Source organism: Polyodon spathula, chromosome 12 (genome assembly GCF_017654505.1).
Source record: "Polyodon spathula isolate WHYD16114869_AA chromosome 12, ASM1765450v1, whole genome shotgun sequence".
Lineage (NCBI taxonomy): Eukaryota > Metazoa > Chordata > Actinopteri > Acipenseriformes > Polyodontidae > Polyodon > Polyodon spathula.
This window is the reverse complement of record NC_054545.1, coordinates 31,817,165-31,836,011: the sequence shown is the minus strand read 5'-3', so window position 1 is coordinate 31,836,011 and position 18,847 is coordinate 31,817,165. Positions and strand designations below refer to the sequence as shown.

General features: G+C 34.6%; 2 long non-coding RNA genes across 2 annotated transcripts; both read left to right on the top strand.

Moving 5' to 3' along the window:
* Positions 1 to 3,036: 3,036 nt before the first annotated feature.
* LOC121324098 lies at positions 3,037 to 4,592 on the top strand. The gene is made up of 3 exons (XR_005951215.1): positions 3,037 to 3,151; positions 3,874 to 4,139; positions 4,484 to 4,592. It is a non-coding gene; the product is annotated as an uncharacterized LOC121324098 (long non-coding RNA).
* Positions 4,593 to 5,230: 638 nt separating this feature from the next.
* On the top strand, positions 5,231 to 7,163 carry LOC121323910. The gene is made up of 3 exons (XR_005951196.1): positions 5,231 to 5,385; positions 5,975 to 6,160; positions 6,643 to 7,163. It is a non-coding gene; the product is annotated as an uncharacterized LOC121323910 (long non-coding RNA).
* Positions 7,164 to 18,847: the final 11,684 nt, after the last annotated feature.

Below are 18,847 nucleotides of genomic sequence, written 5' to 3'. Positions count from 1 at the left end.
CAGGTATGTTTACCTGACTTCCTTCCTTCACGCATGAAGATGTGAAAGTGTCGTAGCGGTATTTTCCCTTGAAACGAAACCCCAGGAGCCTAGAAATTCCACATTCCAGCAGGTATTTGAAATGAATGCTGTGAGCAGGTTATTGCTAATGCATTGAGTTTATTTACAGCCTACCTTTTTGATTTTCATACATCATGTCATTTATTAGTTTTCAAATCTCACCACATAATTGATGCAATAATATAGCTCAGAGTGTATCATTGTATATTTCAAAATAAATAGTATACGAGCAAGGAAATATTAGTTATGCAGTATAAAACATGCTGGTATACAAATATTAAAGGCCACTTTCCTTATAAATAATAATAATAATAATAATAATAATAATAATAATAATAATAATAATAATAATAATAATAATATAATAATAATTATTATTATTATTATTATTATTATTATTATTATTATTATTATTAAGTGTGCACAACAAGGCTGTAATTCCATCAAAGGATTATATTGGCAATATAATATCATTACAATAAAGTTTGTTTAAAAAACAGGTATTTCCAATGAGCTACTTAGTATTAAATATAAAGTGAAGATCACAAAAACATATTAGCCCTATAATGCATTGTGTCTGGCATGTTGGCCATTTAATTATATGCTCCATATACATGTTCTTTTCACTCTATTATTAAAGTTGTACTTGAATTATTTCACTTTCAGCTCACTACAATGAAACTGACCTTAACTGGGTCTGATTATGAGTTTCCCTGGTTTTTCACTGTCATGTACCTAAAGGTCAGGTAACTGTGGTTAATTGGTTACAAAGTTTAGCAGAAGATATTTGAAGTTTCATGAAAATATCCCAGTCGTTTCAAAGTGGATGCCTCATTTTTGGTTTTCAGTTGTAGTATAAAAATTTCCAAACTGTAAACTAATAGGTTCTGGCCTGGTTTATCAAAATCATGACACTCAAATACAATTGGAATCATGTTTTAGGAAAAGAAAATCAAACTGTTAATGTTGCAAAACTAGTTACAGCTCAGGAGTTTCAAGACCCAAAGGTATGTCTAAGGTGTTTGTTACTAGTTTTATTGCTTAATTATTTTGTTTTTCCTTTCCGGAAAAATGAAAATACACAGTGTTGGTCCAGTTTTGAAGTCAGTGTGGTCTTTGATAGAAAGATGACGGTAACAGGTGACTGGTGCTTCTGACTATCCAGGAATAAAAAACATAATCATCTCCTCAATGAAACCCATTGCAAATGGGATTTAGAGGCAGACGTGCTGACGCACCTACGTTATGAACACTGAAGGGTCTTATATCACTCCAAGACAAATACAACACACTGAAGACATTGCATTTTGTTGCCAATATAAACAGGTGTTCTTAATCCCTTTCTTTAAACCAGAAACAATACTTTCTGTAATGTATTGAGTGCCTTATAAATCACACAATTTGAAATAAAAGCACATCGTTTTTTTATTCCAATTGAAATCCTGCATAGTTTTCAAAGATTCCGCTTAAAAGTCATTTGAAACCTAAAATATTATAAACAATCCACAACTGCCCATTTCCATCAGCCTTGTAATGTGTATTGCTGTAGCTATGTTTCACACGCTGCAACAAAAAGTTGATATATTCTATTGTACATATTTCCTTTTTTTCAGGGGGGCGCGTGATAACAGTGCGCACCCCAAGTGAGCCACGAGTAGTCATTTTTATACTGACCTCATAAAAGAAACCTACTTGTTCAGGCTTGTTCAGAGACTGCCCCTAAGGGAAAATATGCTGGTACTTTAGTAAACATGCCAAATATCCACATCAAACAGTAATAAATGATGATAAGAACACACACACACACACACACACACACACACACACACATACATATATATATATACTTTAGCTGCTTGTGTAAAGACCATGGGCATCCTTTATCAGATTGCATAATTGCTATCCAGTCCTTCAGCAGGATGATTAACAAGATATTTCTCTAGTCAACAGATACTATTCAAAGTGTGGATGCAGCCAGAGCATAAAATACAGATAAATCATAAACAACCAGATTGCACCTAGAGTATTATCTTAGCAAGCTTCTAGATTAGTAGTATTACTTAATTCTAAGTAGATGCCCTTATCCAGGGCGAATTACAATTGATACAAAATATCACAGTGCAAAGTATTGCATTTGAAAATATCACATTACAAGTTATCACATTATAAAATTACAGAATGTCATAATACAGGTAAGATCAGTTATGAAAGTACAATAAGATCAGATTTAAGTAAGAGCAAAACAAAGAATACGGTAAGAATACGGCTTATATGTGTAAGAACATGTAGTAAGTATGATAAATGGATGAGAAGGATTTCCCAATACGAGCAAATACAAAAATAATTTAAAAAAAACAGTACAGTTATCTAGTGAAATCAAATACAAGATACAGTTACAATGTAGATTGTGTTGTTTTGGCAATTTCACGGAGAACAAAATTAAATTTTTGTAGAAATAATAGTAACAGCAAAATAAAATGAGAGAATTAATACATAAATACATTAAATCATATTCCATATTTTATTGTAAACCTTGTGATATAAACAAACACAACAATAAGAAGATCTTGGAAGATCCCAGCTCTCCTCCCACTCTCATTTCTGTTTGTGTGTACATGTATAAATAACAGGAGCTGTCATCTGTGCATCAGACATTTAAACATCAAGGTGAACTGCACAAGAAACTCAGATGATTAAGGTAATCTTTAGTTTTATTTTCTTACTGTTTTATTGTCTGGGATAGCCACTCCAAGATATCACATCTTGTTTACAAAGTGGGCCCCAGAAATGTGTATCTTCAGTGAACACATTTCCGTGGTCTGTATTACCACTTGGCAAGATTTCTACAAATATAAGATTGATCAATTTCAGCAGAATATCAATTGAACAGGTTTAACAGTAGCCAACTGTCAATGTATCAATGTAAAAATTGATAAAAAAGATTGATTGGTATTTTATTCAAATGAAATGCATTTTTTTCTTGACTTGATTATTTTTTTCTTGGAACAGATGGATCTGCTGTGGAATTTACTATCAATTACATGTTTATTCCTGCAACTTGAAGGATGCACCATGGTGATCAAACCTAACAGTAGGTCCCCTTTTTTTGTATTACATAATGACACTAATACTTATTCACACAGTTACTTTAACTGGTACTATCTGAAATTGATCACATGTTATAGAATTCGATTCAATTGTTTCCTCTCTCAATTAAATATCTATCTTGTGTATTCCTTATAAATCCCTGTCATTTATTTAATGGATGCCAGATAATATCATTCACACTATTAATACACTTTTGTTATTTACTCCCAGACATGTGTAAATTGTATTTAATTAATTAATTAAGCAGCTAAGAAGCAAGAGAGTAGCCAGACTTTACATGGTTTCAGAAGTTATGAACATGTGAAATGCTTAGCTGTATTTCGAAGCATTCTGTCATTGAGCAAATAGATCCAGCAATCATTGAATTTGCTTATTGGTAACAAGATCAAAATGTTGCACTTGTCATACAAGGATAGAAGCTGACAGCTGTAAAGCCTGATTGTGACTGTTGGATCTTACATTGCAGTGCTTGCAACTCTCCTGCCTGGGCCTTCCTTGAAATCCCCAGTCGTTATTACCCAAGTAGATACAAATGTACAATTGAAATTGAAAGCCTTTTAGTTCTGCATCTTTATAGCAAAAACTGACCTCAGTTTAAGAGCAGTTATATTGTAACTAGAACATAGACACCCAGGATGGAAGCCAGTTCATTGAGGTTCTTTGGGGCAGTGGTGGATATACAATGTGTTGTTTCTCTCTTGTTAGTTGTTGTTGTGGATATTGACATGACACTGAGCACACCCAGCCCATGCAGAAATGTGACGCTACAGTGTGGAGAACATGGCCCCAGTGTGTACTGGCAGAGGAAGAACCAGAAGATAGGAAAGGGGAGTGAGCTAACCATTCAGGTGCTGGGAACTTCACCTGTCACAATGACAATGGAGACATTCTCAATCACACCCTAGTGTTAATTCAAGTGACAAAAAATGACAAAGGAGAGCATCCCAAACAAATACTTCAAGAAATCTCTGGTAAGTTACTGCATATTTCAGGGATTTACATCAGGGGGTGTTTTGGTTATGAGGGGCTTTGACTATTGATTATTAACAAAGAATAACAGTTGATTGAAATAAACAATACAAACTTAGTTTACTTATTCTGTGTTTATCCTACCAAAGTGAAGATGCTTGCCCTGTACATCAGCAGACAGGAGACTGTTAATAACTTTAAGAATGTAATTTACTCACCAAGAGCTTATATATATATATATATATATATATATATATATATATATATATATATATATATATATATATATATATATATATATATATATATATATATATATATATATATATTTTTATTTTTTTTTCAGATCAAATATATATTAAATGTGAAACAAAAAACTATTCTGGTGTATTTGAGTGCTCTTGGAATCTAAATGTGAATCCCAGCACCATCCAGATTTTAGTTGAAGCTCATCAACCAAAGTAAGTTTCATTTGCTTCTCAGTTATGTGTAAATCAATGCTGGAAATAGCTCACTCTTGTTTAAAATAAACCGCACTCTGTAACACTTTTACTGCAGTATTTTGGATGACCTGTTTCAGTAGTACTGTAAATACATCTGTAAAAATCACCACAATTCTTTTTTACAGTTAGATTTAGTTAAATACTGAAATAAACTAAAAATGACATGTTTTCTAAATCTATAATTTTACCCATTACTGTTATAGATTTAAAAAAAATTAAGATTTTCTACATTCATATTTTTTTGTCCATTTTACAGTAGATTCAGTGGAACTGGACACTGTTCAGCGCATTCACAATATTGATTGTAATCTGTACTAAAAACGCCTTGTCTAGCCTTTGCTTGGGATATTTAGATTTCATTAAAATCAAATAATAATCCTTTGAGAATTCAGAAGCAATAAGTGCTTTCCACACTTATCATAGAGCTATGATATTGAAATGTGGTTTCAAAAGAAGGTTCACAAGGCATTATGTCCCAACAGCATGGTCTGGAATATTGAGAGTCTAATGTAAATTGAACCAGCTAAAAAAAAAGTGCATTTAAGTGTACAGTGTGGATACTTTCTCTATTTTAGCTCCAGCATCTCCTGCACTGTTCATGATCAGGACAAATCCAGGGCTGTCTGTCACGAATTGACATATTGCCCATTCCAAGAAGAGCTGGAGAATATAGAAGTTTATTTGAATGCAATAGATGGGCCGCGCTTTGAAAGCTACTCCAATCAGTTCTTCCTTACAGATATTGGTAAGTTATAATAGTTAATGCAAGATTATGATTGCCAAACATTGCTGCATAGATATTCACATTAATTTGAACAGAATTGTTAAAAACATTTGTATTTCATTACACTATGTCAATATGCTTTCTACTAGTTTTCAGTGATAAGAACAATCTCAAAACTAATAACTATTTTGATCTATAGCATTAAAACACTCAACAGTCCTAAACTAGAAATATTAAAATACATGTAATAAATTGTATATCAGATATTTCACCACAAATGAGTTCTAAATTCTGAATTCTAATTCTGAAATTCTGAAAGTTCAGAGCAGACACTCAAGAGGATTGTGATGTCATACCTATTATATGACTTACATGACAACACAGTGGTCTGTGGTTAGTAGGAATCTCCACGTTGCTGTAAAAAGTCCACACCTGTTTTAGAAAATTGTATACTGCCCTCTAGTGGAAAAAAAAGGAGTGAACAGAACAGACTTTCTAAAAACTGCATTTCTTCATATAACAGAGTTAAAATACAGAGAACTGAAATGCAAATTGGGAGTATCTGTGAGGCGTTCACATGTGTGTTACTTTTTGTTTTGAATGTGCTCAGTGAAACCAGAGATGATACCAGTTCACAAGAAAGGTTGTCGTGTCCTGGGAGTATCCCACATCCTGGGATCAGCCGCATTCCTACTTCCCTTTGACGTTTGAAGTTAAAGCCCTCAGAATCAAAAACAACTGTAACCATGAAGTGTGTTCGGACCAGCTCACATGTAATCACAAGGTGCCACACAAGGTGCAGTGATTAAACAAAGTTTAAAACACAGGATAACAAGTCTACTCATATGCTATATTTCTCACTGTTTTATTTTGTTGCAGAGAAACCCCAAGGGTTAAATCAGGGGCTCACACCCTTGTTAAAGTTCACCACGGGCAATACTAACCTGTTTAACCCTTTGCTACTTCTAAAGCTCATTTTATGAAGTGAGATTGTTGTTAGACCACAAGGAAAGCATGGCTGTGGAAATGGAAAATCTCTGCACATGCCTTCATTATTATAGCTTTAAGAAGGGCTATCATTTCAAGACCACAGTTTTTATTATTATAGCTATATATTTTTTTTTTCATATGGGATTTCCCATCATAAATAATATGCACACTGTACCAGTGACTAAAATGATATTACAGGCAGGTATTATTCTTCAATTTATATGAATGTTTAAACATACTTCAGATTGGTATTTTATGACTGAAATTGATGTTCCTTTTTGAAAACAGGGCTCCTATCATTTCTTCACTGAAGAGACAAGCTGGCAGCTCAACCATGTCACCAAGAAATACATTTTCTGTGTAAGAGCAAAAGACATGTACTGCAACTCTCCCTGGAGTGAATGGAGTGAAATGTATGTATAATCCTGGATTGAATATAGCATTTGCACTGTATGTACTGTAAAATATGAACTTGCGGGATGATTATGGTGTGTGATGGATGCTTTGGTTTCCCATTCACTGTCAAGTAGTAGTTTTCAAGGTATAAAGCTACAGTTTATTATCAGAGCTCTACTTTCCTCTGACCTCTGAGCCAATCGGCAACAAGCTATTGAAGTCAGAGGATGGGGAAACTGTCTCATACACATCTCATATATATTGCATACCCGAAATTCAGCAGATAATAACCCATAACAGAATTGTTTATAGAAGGGGACGAACCACCACAGGCATTTTAAACTTCAGAGGACAGATCTCATCAACATGTTATTTAAAGATCTGTCTGTGTCGTTTAGATATTTGAATGCATTTGATGTAAACAAAAACAAAAATAAATAGATTCCTTTTTTTTTGTAGCTGCTCTAAAAAACAAAAAATTAAGAAACAAAGAAATGAAAACCGTGATAGAAAAAAAGAACAGCAAACACAGTGATGCGCTGTGTATGCCTTCTCTGTAACAGAATCCTCTATGGATTTTAAAGCTCAGCTCTCAGCCACTTCAAACAAGATAACTCCATTCGGTTCTCATTAACAATGTATACCTGACAGATTTGACAGTACTGTTTTATCTTGACCTCTCGGTTTGCAATGGTACCTTTCAAACAGAAAAAACATCCCACAGGAAATGTTGTTGTTGTACACACTGTAAAAGTGCAAGCTTAAAAAGGATCATAAGCTATTATTATTATTATTATTATTATTATTATTATTATTATTATTTATTATTATTATTATTATTATTATTATTATTATTATTATAATTACTTTTTACTAAAATATGCTGTTACATTATTTCAATGTAGTGTTTGATGGTGTTTAATTAAGAACTATGATGTTTTAATGTATTTGATGCAGCCAGCTATGCTATTTATGTATTTATTTTTGCTGTAATAAACTTATTTATTTGCAATCATCAAAATGTGAGTCAAGTTTTTTTTTTTTATATATATATGTACATTGTATTTATTTTCAGAATAGAAGAAAAATAACTTAAATGAATATTGTGTTTAGTAAAAATGATTTTCATGTTGTATTAAAGTTTCACCTGATGAAATTAAAAAAAACTATCATACTTCCCACAGTACAATTTACATCAGTCATATTTCTCCTCTGTGCCTTTTCAATAACATCCCATTACACTTTGGGGTGCATTGCCATCGTATTATTATTTTACAAAAGACTAAATGTAGCTACAATTTAATTTTATTTTATTTTGTAATAGTTTCCCCAGTATTCATTGTAGGCAATAGATTCCCTTTACTTGTTAGTGAAGGTGAACATGCAAAAAATGCTACCCAGCATGTCTGGATCAGCAATAACATTTAATAAAATGGAGCCTACGTGTGTGTTTCTATTACAATCTTCAGCTCCCACACCTCTGATGTCTTATAGAGAGATGGGTGGTTTATGAATATCATGTGTAGCGTCTGTCTACATTGCTTGCAAGTCTTTCTACTTTCAAATTACTTTGTTTGCTGATTTGTTCCATTGGGTCTGTCCTGTGTACACACCCCAGTAAAATCCTGAAAGGCCATGTTTTGTGATGTCATATACTGTGCTTTATACTCTACACTCATGTTGCAAGGCTGCCGTAGTTAAGATTAGTGCATTGGATTTCTTATATTTCTTGAATATCTATTTTATTTTTATTTTTTTTGCTTTTTTACATGGCCGCTGAATTTATTTTTGCAACTTCATCTTATTCAAAAGTTTGGCTTCTTTGAAATATTCGCCTGAAATCTACTGTAACATACGTGCCATTTTTGAAATCTACTATCAATGTCCCTTCTACACCAAAGTCAGCTTGTATTACGGTCTGCAAGGGCTGATTGCTATATTATTACTGGCAAAAGAAACGCATCCACCTACTGTACGTATAAAGAAAATGTTTTTTTTTCAAGATTTTGTTTTTTCTTGTGTGTATTTGCGCTCCTCTCCCACACATCATACCGCATGCGCTAATGCTGGACACACTGGATAATATTACAAATACTACGGTAAATGTGTTATCTTTGTTTGATGCAAGGATGCAAACAGACTGTGAAAATAAGCAATTTGTGTTTCCTGAAACTTTCCTCACCTCATCACTATACTATTATTAATGTCCATTTCATATTATAAACCATATCGTGGTACTCTCCTAAGTCTTTTGCATGAGGGCCATTAGCCCATTAAGTACCAAATTAACATTAAAACACAAGCTGTATTTATGTAATTTGATACATTGCATTTCTATGTTTGTGGTCAACAAAATTAGAGTAAGTTATCATAACACTACAGTAAAAGATAACGTCTAAATGGCAAAGTAGCCTTTACTCAAATGAAGACAATGGCACTGATGGGTTAATCTCTTCTGAACACATTGCTTGACTGCTGGTAGTAAAAAACTATTTGTTTATATATATATATATATATATATATATATATATATATATATATATATATATATATATATAATATATATATATAATAGCCAATCGAGGACTGGAGTGGATAGCAATTCTGGCCTAGGGGTCTGTCTGTGTGGAGTTTGCATGTTCTCTTCGTGTCTGCATGGGTTTTCTCCAGGTACTGCAGTTTCCTCCCACAGTCCAAAGACATGCTGTTCAGGTTGATTGGTCATTCTAAATTGCCCTCTGTTTGTGTGTGTGTGCAGCTCTGTGATGGACTGGTGTAGTCCTGCTTTGCACCTTGTGTCACCGCGACCCTGTAAAGGATTAAGCAGTTAATGATAATGGATGGATGAATGGATTATTAATATACCATATAATATTATTACTATACCACCCTATTTGAAATTGTAGCAGTATGCTGGAGAACTCAGGTTTCAATGACCTTTATTCCATGGCAGTATTGTATACAGAAACAGCTGTATATTTGTGCAGTCACTGAAGAACTCTGCTGCATAATTACCGATGGCTTGTTTTCTGTCATTCACTCATGCACTTATCTTGTCAGATCCAGTAAAGTGACACGCCCACAGTGGTGCCTTTGGGAAGTGAACCTCCATTCATACAATATCCAAATCAACAGTTTTTTTAAGGCATTTTATTTTTTCAAGGGGGGTTTCTACCTCTGCATCACAGTGTTGAATTCACTACAAAAACAAAGTGTTGCCAGCCCTTTTCATCGCAATTGATTTTAGAAAGTTAGAAATGCCAGTCATAATCCTTCTGTCCAATTTGTAGATCTCTCCTTGTTGTCATTAAAATAAAGAGGCTTGCTTAGCATTTGTTAGATATTCAGAGTGACTATTAGCTTGTTTCATTACATACCTTCCTGGGATATCAATCTGCACTGTGTTAGCTCTTTGTAAGACTAGATCTTATCTTGGAATTAAGCAACAATACATTAGAACTGTCATGTACTCTCCTCAGAGAGCTCTTTTCCAAAGCACTGCCACCTGGTGAATGGCATTGAAATATCTAGCTTAAAAAAATAAACAAACTGGAAGGAAAGCCAGCATTAAAAAGGAAGATAAATATATAATTTAAAGACTCTTTACCGGTTTCTAACTGCAATAAAACCTTGACTATCTGGCATTACGTTGCTTGCTGACCTTGTCTCTCTCCTCCCTGATGTGGTCAGCTGCCAGACACCAGAGTTCTCTAACTAGGGCTGTATCTCTTAAATAATAAAAAATGAGAATACCAAGTCATGGTTTGATTATCAGGTAATGCCCGGAAGGTATTGCTGCTAACGGTAACAGTTTTTCATTGATGTGTGTCTGTATGTTATTAATATTTTTTTTTAAATGTATTCTAAAGTCAGTTCACATTTAGGATAGTCATACTGTACTGCTTCAGTTTGGATACCTGTATTAATTGTAATCATAATGGCCTGTCTGAAAATGATGGCCCAGCTATTATTTGTTCTTATGATGTGTTATCACTAGCCCTTGAGTTTTTCGTGTCTAGTTAGTTACCTGCCTGTGACAGGATGACAGAGAGCTGAGGCTCAGAGACAATGTATAGTCAAAAATAAAGTTCTTTATTAAATAAAATAATCAAATAAACAGGCACAAGGGACAACAGAAATAGGTTCAAACACAAATACTCAAAATGAACTCACAAAATAAACAGTCAGGTTCCAAGTCTTTTAAAACAAGACACTCCTTTCTTCCAAACACAAAACTCTCCCACACAAAGCAAACTCTCAAACAAAAGAACACCTCTAGCCAGGGCCTCTCCCCTGGCTTTTATCCCCTGTGGCTGGAGCCCAATTAATCAATAATCATTCAATTAGAGCTCCAGCCTGCACTTGGTTTTGTTTGTTTGTTTGTTTGTTTGGACATCGCTTTTAAGGCACAGTAAGGACTTCCTTTAAAAATATTAGTCATTACAACTTACATGAATAATATTTACATATAATTAAAAAAATAAATAACTCACCCATTACTCAGTGCAATTAATGTTAAGCTTGGCAGGTAATAAAAGTGTCATTTAATTTGGCACAAACATGTAGTCAAACACCTGGGTGATGTTTGGTTTTTCATTCAGAAATTTGCCATACAGTAGCTAAAGCAATTGTTAGTTAACACCAAAGGAAGGAATCATTTTATTCATGCTGAATGGCTTTTTAAAATTTCTTTATTGTTTTCAAGAAAGTATGTCTTATTGCTAAAAATAAATCAATACACTATAAACCCAGTGGCTCCCCTGGTAAAGACACAACTATAAATCCAGGGGACCTCAGGTTCACTTCCTGGCTGTACAAAGTTGCCAATCTTTGCTGGAGATTCCACGAGAAGCATTGCATTGGCGTTCTCGTGGGTTAGGGTGGTCAGATGGTAGGGATTCTCCTCATCATAGTATGGGTGCCCTAGCTTGCCAAGAGGACCGCTTCATGGCTGGCCTTTCTAGAGGCTGACAGCTCACCAACCTCTGCTGTTGAGCTCCTGGTAGAGGGGATTGGCTTGGCAGTGACTCTACTGACCTTCACCTCTCCTGAGATGTTGTGTGCTGAGGGAACATAAAAGGACATTCCAAATCTGAGAGGAAAGCAGGGGTGCAGATTTATATTATTTTAAATGGACCTGCTTTCTTTTTAAACCTTTTTTGACATTTTAGTGCAACAGGAAATTTAACTTTTATTTTATTATCGAAACATTCAACATTCTCAGCACTAATTGTATTACTTAAAATGCACCTGGTTATTTTAATTATAACTATGCAAAGTTCTCTGATGAGTCTAATATTCCAGTTAAATACACATATTTATTGTAATTCAGACTTTGCACTATAAGTCACATTAGCCACTAATTATTGAATACAGGCTGAAATTATAGGACCTTGAAAAAAGATTGTAGGTGTATTGTGCAGATTTCATTGTTCTTCAAAGAAAAATACTTATCCCTGGCTACAATAAATGTTGTAGGCAGCAACTAATCCATCAAAGGTGATGCACGCAACAAACTGAGTTCCTATAGAACAGTTAAAATAAGCCTCAACTTAGGGGGATGTGAAACCTACCGAAAGTAATACACTGATTTAGTATGTGGTGACACAAACTATTAATGAGGTAAACCACAAAGATGAAATATTAGAAGTGTGTATGTTTCTAAAGATTATATTGCATTGATTACACGATTGCAATACAAAAACATGTACAGTACAATGTGCTTCCAGACAATTAGGGTTACCAACAAGGCAACTTTTACTGTGGGGCTAACTCGTTAGTAATGTTGTCATGACAGTACAGGTATATAAATCCTGTCTAAGCTGTATTTTAAATATGGAGTGGATCAAGACATTGACTAGTAGACTAGTACAGCTTTTTTCATGTGTCAACTGCTATTACAAAGTTAATTAACCAAACAATGTAATAGTTTAATGAGAGCAGGGACTGGAACTGTATATGAATGAAGCAGAAACAATATATTGTATGTGCCTGAGTCTGTAAGATACATTTTATAAGAGATTTAATTAATTGTGTTTATAAAATGCATCTGAAAAACATATTAGCCGTTGCATGTTGAACACTGGTATATAATGTATTTTTCTATACCATTGTATATGTGAAGATATGTATGTTGAACCTGTATATATGAAAAAAGCAATCATGCAGCCTTTGTATCTGCAACAGGGTTATTTCAGTTTCTAAAAACAAAATGTTATGAGCTGTGCCTGTCACGCAATCCTTTGAGGTCAGCCTTTTCCCAGGCTTGCTTGCTGCCGTTCCCTGATAGCACGCACAGCTCGGGGATTGCATCCTCCTTCTTCAGCAGGAGGGCTGGTGCTCTCAATCACCTGGTGAAAAGCACCGCACTTGTTCACAGAGCTGCACTGACACTTATCCAGTGCAAACAGCACCCACAATGCATGCCAAACTGCCTTTACTAACGCATACAAAGGATTCTCATAATATTTGTGATACAGCATTGCACATTGTATACTAATTGTGCTCAGTTCAAACCCTGTCTTTAAAAACAAATAATAAAGAAATAAAAATATATACCACTAACAATATACAGTCTATATGAATGTAATAGTGCTATCAACAACATGCATCTTATATATCTGTACACATGTCGTAAGGTTATTGCTTATTATTTAGTCTTTTGCATGAACTGTTGACAACAGGCTTACAAATTAAAGTTGTTAATTTTGCTATTAATAGTTAATATCTATTAACCTATTTATAAACGTATAAGACATAAATAACCCACCGCACACCTTGGCTAATTTAAGGATTATTATGGCAATTTTAAAGAGGTTACTGTAGTTTATTAAATGAGATCATGTTTATATCATTTTTACATTTTCTATTACTTTGCAGAACAAAACACTAGTGTCTCTCTCCCTTTACTTAAACACATGTGTATTCTGAACATAAGGGTTCCAAATAACACACGACATAGTTAGATGACAGTTTTGTGCAATACTTCCAGAAAAAAAATAAAAATAAAAAATGTCATTAATACTGAGCAAACAACCGAAGCATAGACAGTAGAGCCTGGGGCCATAACATCAATCAATCACGGTGAGCTGAAGATGCTCACGCAAAGAGGTACTAAATGAAACTATCTGCAAACATGACTTCCTTGTGGTCATTGAAAAAATAATAATAATATAGGTGTCTTGAATTAATGAAAGCACACTTTAATTTACCATAGCAAATGGGTGGTTTGTTGTACAGTTTTTTTACTAATCTTACTGTCAGTTACTGTTTGTATACTCAAAGATGTACCAACATGTACCTTTTCTGGCGAGGGAGTGGATTTAGTCAGAAATACTTTACTGGAGATATTTACTGCCAGCCTTGGTTTTAGATAGTCGGTGTTGACAGCCTTGCTAAAATCAGCCACCATTACAGCTAAGATACTCAGTGAAATGCAGTAAATTAAAGAATGTAAAAAAAAAAACAATATGGCAGGAAGTTTTCTGTGTTATTTCAGTCACAGGAACGTTTCACTTGTCTTCAACCCATACGGGAATAGATTAAAAAAAACAAAAAAGACAGAAGGTAATTCACGACCTTTGGCTAACTGACAGTTTCGGTTAAAGCAACACTTTCATTTATTTACTGTCATGAAAAGGAAGCCGTCTTTCCTTGTTAAACTGAGATCCATTGACACCCATATCCCGAGGCAATCAAGGATACCTGCTTTATCACAATCATGCTGACCTTTCAGTGATGTTGATTTGACACAGCCCTGTATCTTCCACTAATCTCAAGCTTAAAGGCTGTATGAAATTTTCAGCATGGAGGGCTGTATGTGGTCTATTTTAATGATGGAAATGATGTCAGATCCTAATACAGCTGCACTGAAACTCAGAAACTTATTCTACTGTGGAACTATTTTCACAGTATTTAGGTGGTACGGATCAGGATTGTGCTGCCTATAATAGAATATGAAGGAGGCATTGTCAATGTTAATAATTCATTAACACTGGCTTGTGGGTAGACATGACTGTGTAAATGGAAGACAGCAATCACTCCTTATTAAAACAGATCAAACTAGAAATATCCACTGTTTCCTTTAGCCAGTTTTAAAGATTATGACAGACTCTGGAATGAAGGATGCCCAAATAACACTTGGATGCTAAAAGATTGTGAGATATAATCCCACAGCTCCAGGTGCAGAGTACGGCACAAGAAATGCAATTGTAAAGTAATCAAGTGGTGTTAACTTATATTAAATAGGATTTTTTTAAATTAGTTTAACCTGGCAAATTGTGGGAAACTGAGTTATATTTATCATTAATCTATAAGACATCACAATATTACAATATGATTTTCATAAACTAGTCCAGGTTATTTATTTGAACTTCACTATGTGATTATGCCTCCCTAAATACTACAATTACCAAATTATTACCCTAAAACCTACACACCTGTGTTTAGAAAATCCATTTAATCTCACAATTGCACAAAGAACTACTTGAAATAATTTCAGCAATGTGCTCTATAACAAAACGTCATCAGATTATCTCTATAATTGCTTACTGAATACACCGGAAACATTAGATTCTCAAGATACAGTGGCTCTGGGCAATAAAGCACGACAGGTATTATGATGTATTTTTGCATGCAATGTTTTTGTTCCAATGTAGATATATTAAATCAAATTTATTTGCTCCAACAATGTATTATTTTAAAAAAAGCTGTTACTCAGCAATACTGTCAGTCTGATATCATTCAATCCACTGCATTGTAACTGCCAGCTCCTAGGAAAACAGGTACAATACAAAATACAAAATTAAAGCTATTGTGAGATAAAAAAGAGGTCTTATTTCTGGGTGTCATTTATGCAATACATTACATATCATATCAGTTTCAGCTGAAATCATGCTCCTACAATTAAAACAATAATTATATGTCCAATAAATACATTTATTACTTTGTGACAGTGCTCACAGTTTGAAATCTTTCTGTTTTGACAGCATCTCATTGTTTAAACTTTTGTTTTCTTTGGTGTCACTTCAGAAAATTATTACACAAAGTAATAAACTTGTGCTAGCTTTGGCATCCAGCTTCCCTCATCAGCAGCATTGCTTCAGTCTTTAATGCATTTAAATCAAATAGTACTAATTAAATCTTTCCTTTGAGTTGCAGGAAGGACACAGTTTATGAATTGGCTGCATGCGATTGGATTGGCATGTCTGCATTGAACCAGTCTGGTGTTTCAAGGTAGATTCAGAGAGCTGTGCTTCCTCTCTTGGAGTTAGAGTGAGATACAAAATGCACAATATTCAACACATATCTATATATGACATATAAATGTCATATCAAATCATATGCATTTTCAACATGTTGCTAGCAAAAGAATGGGGGATGGGATTGAGGGTTGGGGGTCCAGCTAAAATGTATGTGAAACTGGCATGTACTGCAGTCTGTTGTACTGAGGAATATACTGTAATATTCTGTTATATATTTTGACACCCACCTGCATACAGTACCACTGATTGGTTTGCTTCAAGTGACAGATTTATGTTCTGTTGTGTCATAGCAACACGTCCTCATAAATTAAGTGAATCTGTGATAGCCATGCGGAGTGGCTCACGAAAAGAGGACTATTCCAATATGGGGAGAGAAAACCATTCCCTCTCATCCACTCCCTCCCAGAAACTGAATCCCTTTCCTGTTCTTTCTATTCTTAAGTGCTGTGGAACCAGTTAACTCCTGGAAACCAGCATTCTACAGTACAACATGATCTGTGTTGCAATTCATCACTGAAGAAGGCATTGCTACAATGTATATTACACAGCATTTTAATAAAAAGCGAGATACTGTACTGTACAAAGTGTAAAAAAGGCCATTAGAGGACATTAAGGACATGCATTGACTATATGTTGAACATGATGTTGTGGACCATTTGTGCAAAATCTGTCTCGGGGTCGGGGTGGGGGTGTTCCACAGGGTCTGGCCACATCATTACCCTCACACGAGTTTGTGTTTCCAAATGTATATTCAGTTCAGTGGACATCAGGGTTCACAATGGAGCACTTTAGTTTCTTGATCATAGGTTGGGTTGAATCAATGCCCTCTCACTTTAAATTCACTGGTTTTAGTGATTAAATCATATATATAGTATATATATATATATTATATATATATATTATATATATATAATATATAGCAAACCCACTTAACATAAACATGAACAGCTCATGGGGCATTGGTAAATGCCACAGAGGCTCATTCATACATTTTAATAGTTTAATCAATGGAAGGAATTTTTTTTTCTTACAAATGCATTTCACAGCAGCAGCAGCAGCAGAATGACTTCACTCTAAAACAGTGGTGTAGAGTACTGTTTAAATCAAATGATAATTTTTTTAGCCTTAACATTTCTGCTGCATAGCTGGTTCAAATTAGTTTGCCCATAGTTTCCAATACTGAAGAGGCTGCAAATGCAAAAAGACCTAAAACACATCTCATGTGGAAATGTCTTTTTGTGCTACCCTTTTACTAGAAATAACAGACAAATGAGGGGGGAGATGTTCATGGTTTTGCCCATTCATGTACACACTCTTCCAGTAACACTTATTCTGAGTGCCATAAACAAGTATTTCATTCCTATGCAATTAACCATTTGCTGAAGTTTAGTTACATGTTAATAAACAGCCAATAGATGTCCAGTTTGTGTATTTCCGGCTCCAGTAAAAAAAATAAAGAAAAAAAGAAAAAAAAACTATTGGCATGTAAATTTTGTAATACCCTATTCATGTTATCACCACGATTTGAAAATGTGATTGTGAATAGCAATCATTAGGTTTAAATGTGCGTTATTTAGGTTAGTGTGGATAACTTATGGAATACTATCAACACACCACTAACTCTCAAGAAATATATGAGCTAAAATGTCAGTCAAGTGATAGATACACACATGCATGGTATATCTATTGATATGAACAAGTAACTAAACTTCAGCAAATGGTTAATTGCATATTAATTAAATATGTATGTATGGCACTAAAAATAAAGTGTTTTCCTAATACCTGCGCACCATTTTTCAAGCAGCTTGCATTAGGAGGTGTTTTCAAACTATTTTAAGACACAACAGCTCAAGTCAAGATTGTGTGGACGTGGTGGATTGTACTATTCACATGGGGAGATTGCGCTTTCAGAAATACATTTATGTTGTTGATGGAGAGGGTGCGGATGAGGAACTGCCAATTAGTTTTATAGCCTTTGCGTGTCAGAAAATACCTGCACTTGTAACGAGACAGAAGGGATCTCCACGCGTCAAACAGCAATCTCATGTTCCTACAGGTGATGAGAGACAAACTACATTAGGTGCTTAAACTTTCAAGTGTTTAAAGCTAACAAAATAATCCCAGGAATCGTACCTGTCGTGCACTTTCATTTATTATGTGCTCACATCTGACACATGCATTTAAATTTCAAAAACATTCTCTCTGCCACTATCGTAGATTAAAGAGAGTGCTTTCTCTGTGTCTTACTTTCAGGTAGTCTTATGGACCTTGGTCATTTCCCCCAGCCTCTGTGTCATGCGTTCTTTTCAATAACCATGTAGGTGCTTCTGACTGATATGCCTTGAAGTTAAAAACACTGCTGAGGTGAACTTACCTAAGAGGCAAAATAGTATAGACTAGCTGATATTAAGGCATGTGAACTGAAAGCTTTCTTTAAATCTCTGCTAATAAAATAAATCCATAAATCTTTACTTCCTGGATCATTTCACAGCAGCAGTGTCTTCTGGGTCACAGCATGTTACTGGTCCAAAGCATGTCAGTCAATATGGGAAACAGCTGACTGGTTATTAAAAGGAAAGAAGCCAGTGGTGGGACAACTTCACTCCCCAGGTCTAAAAAGCATGGCTGACAAATATTTGAGATTTATTTAACCGAGTACAAGATAGCATGTTTTATATTCAAAATACATGTGAGCTAAAACATGTGTGTCTTTTAAGACAACACATTTGAAGCTTCTATATTGAATGGATGTGCATGCTGGAGATAAAACTATTTGGTTAGCTACAATTATTTTAACCTAGTGTGGTAGCAGATATTTACGTTTTTAAAAGGAC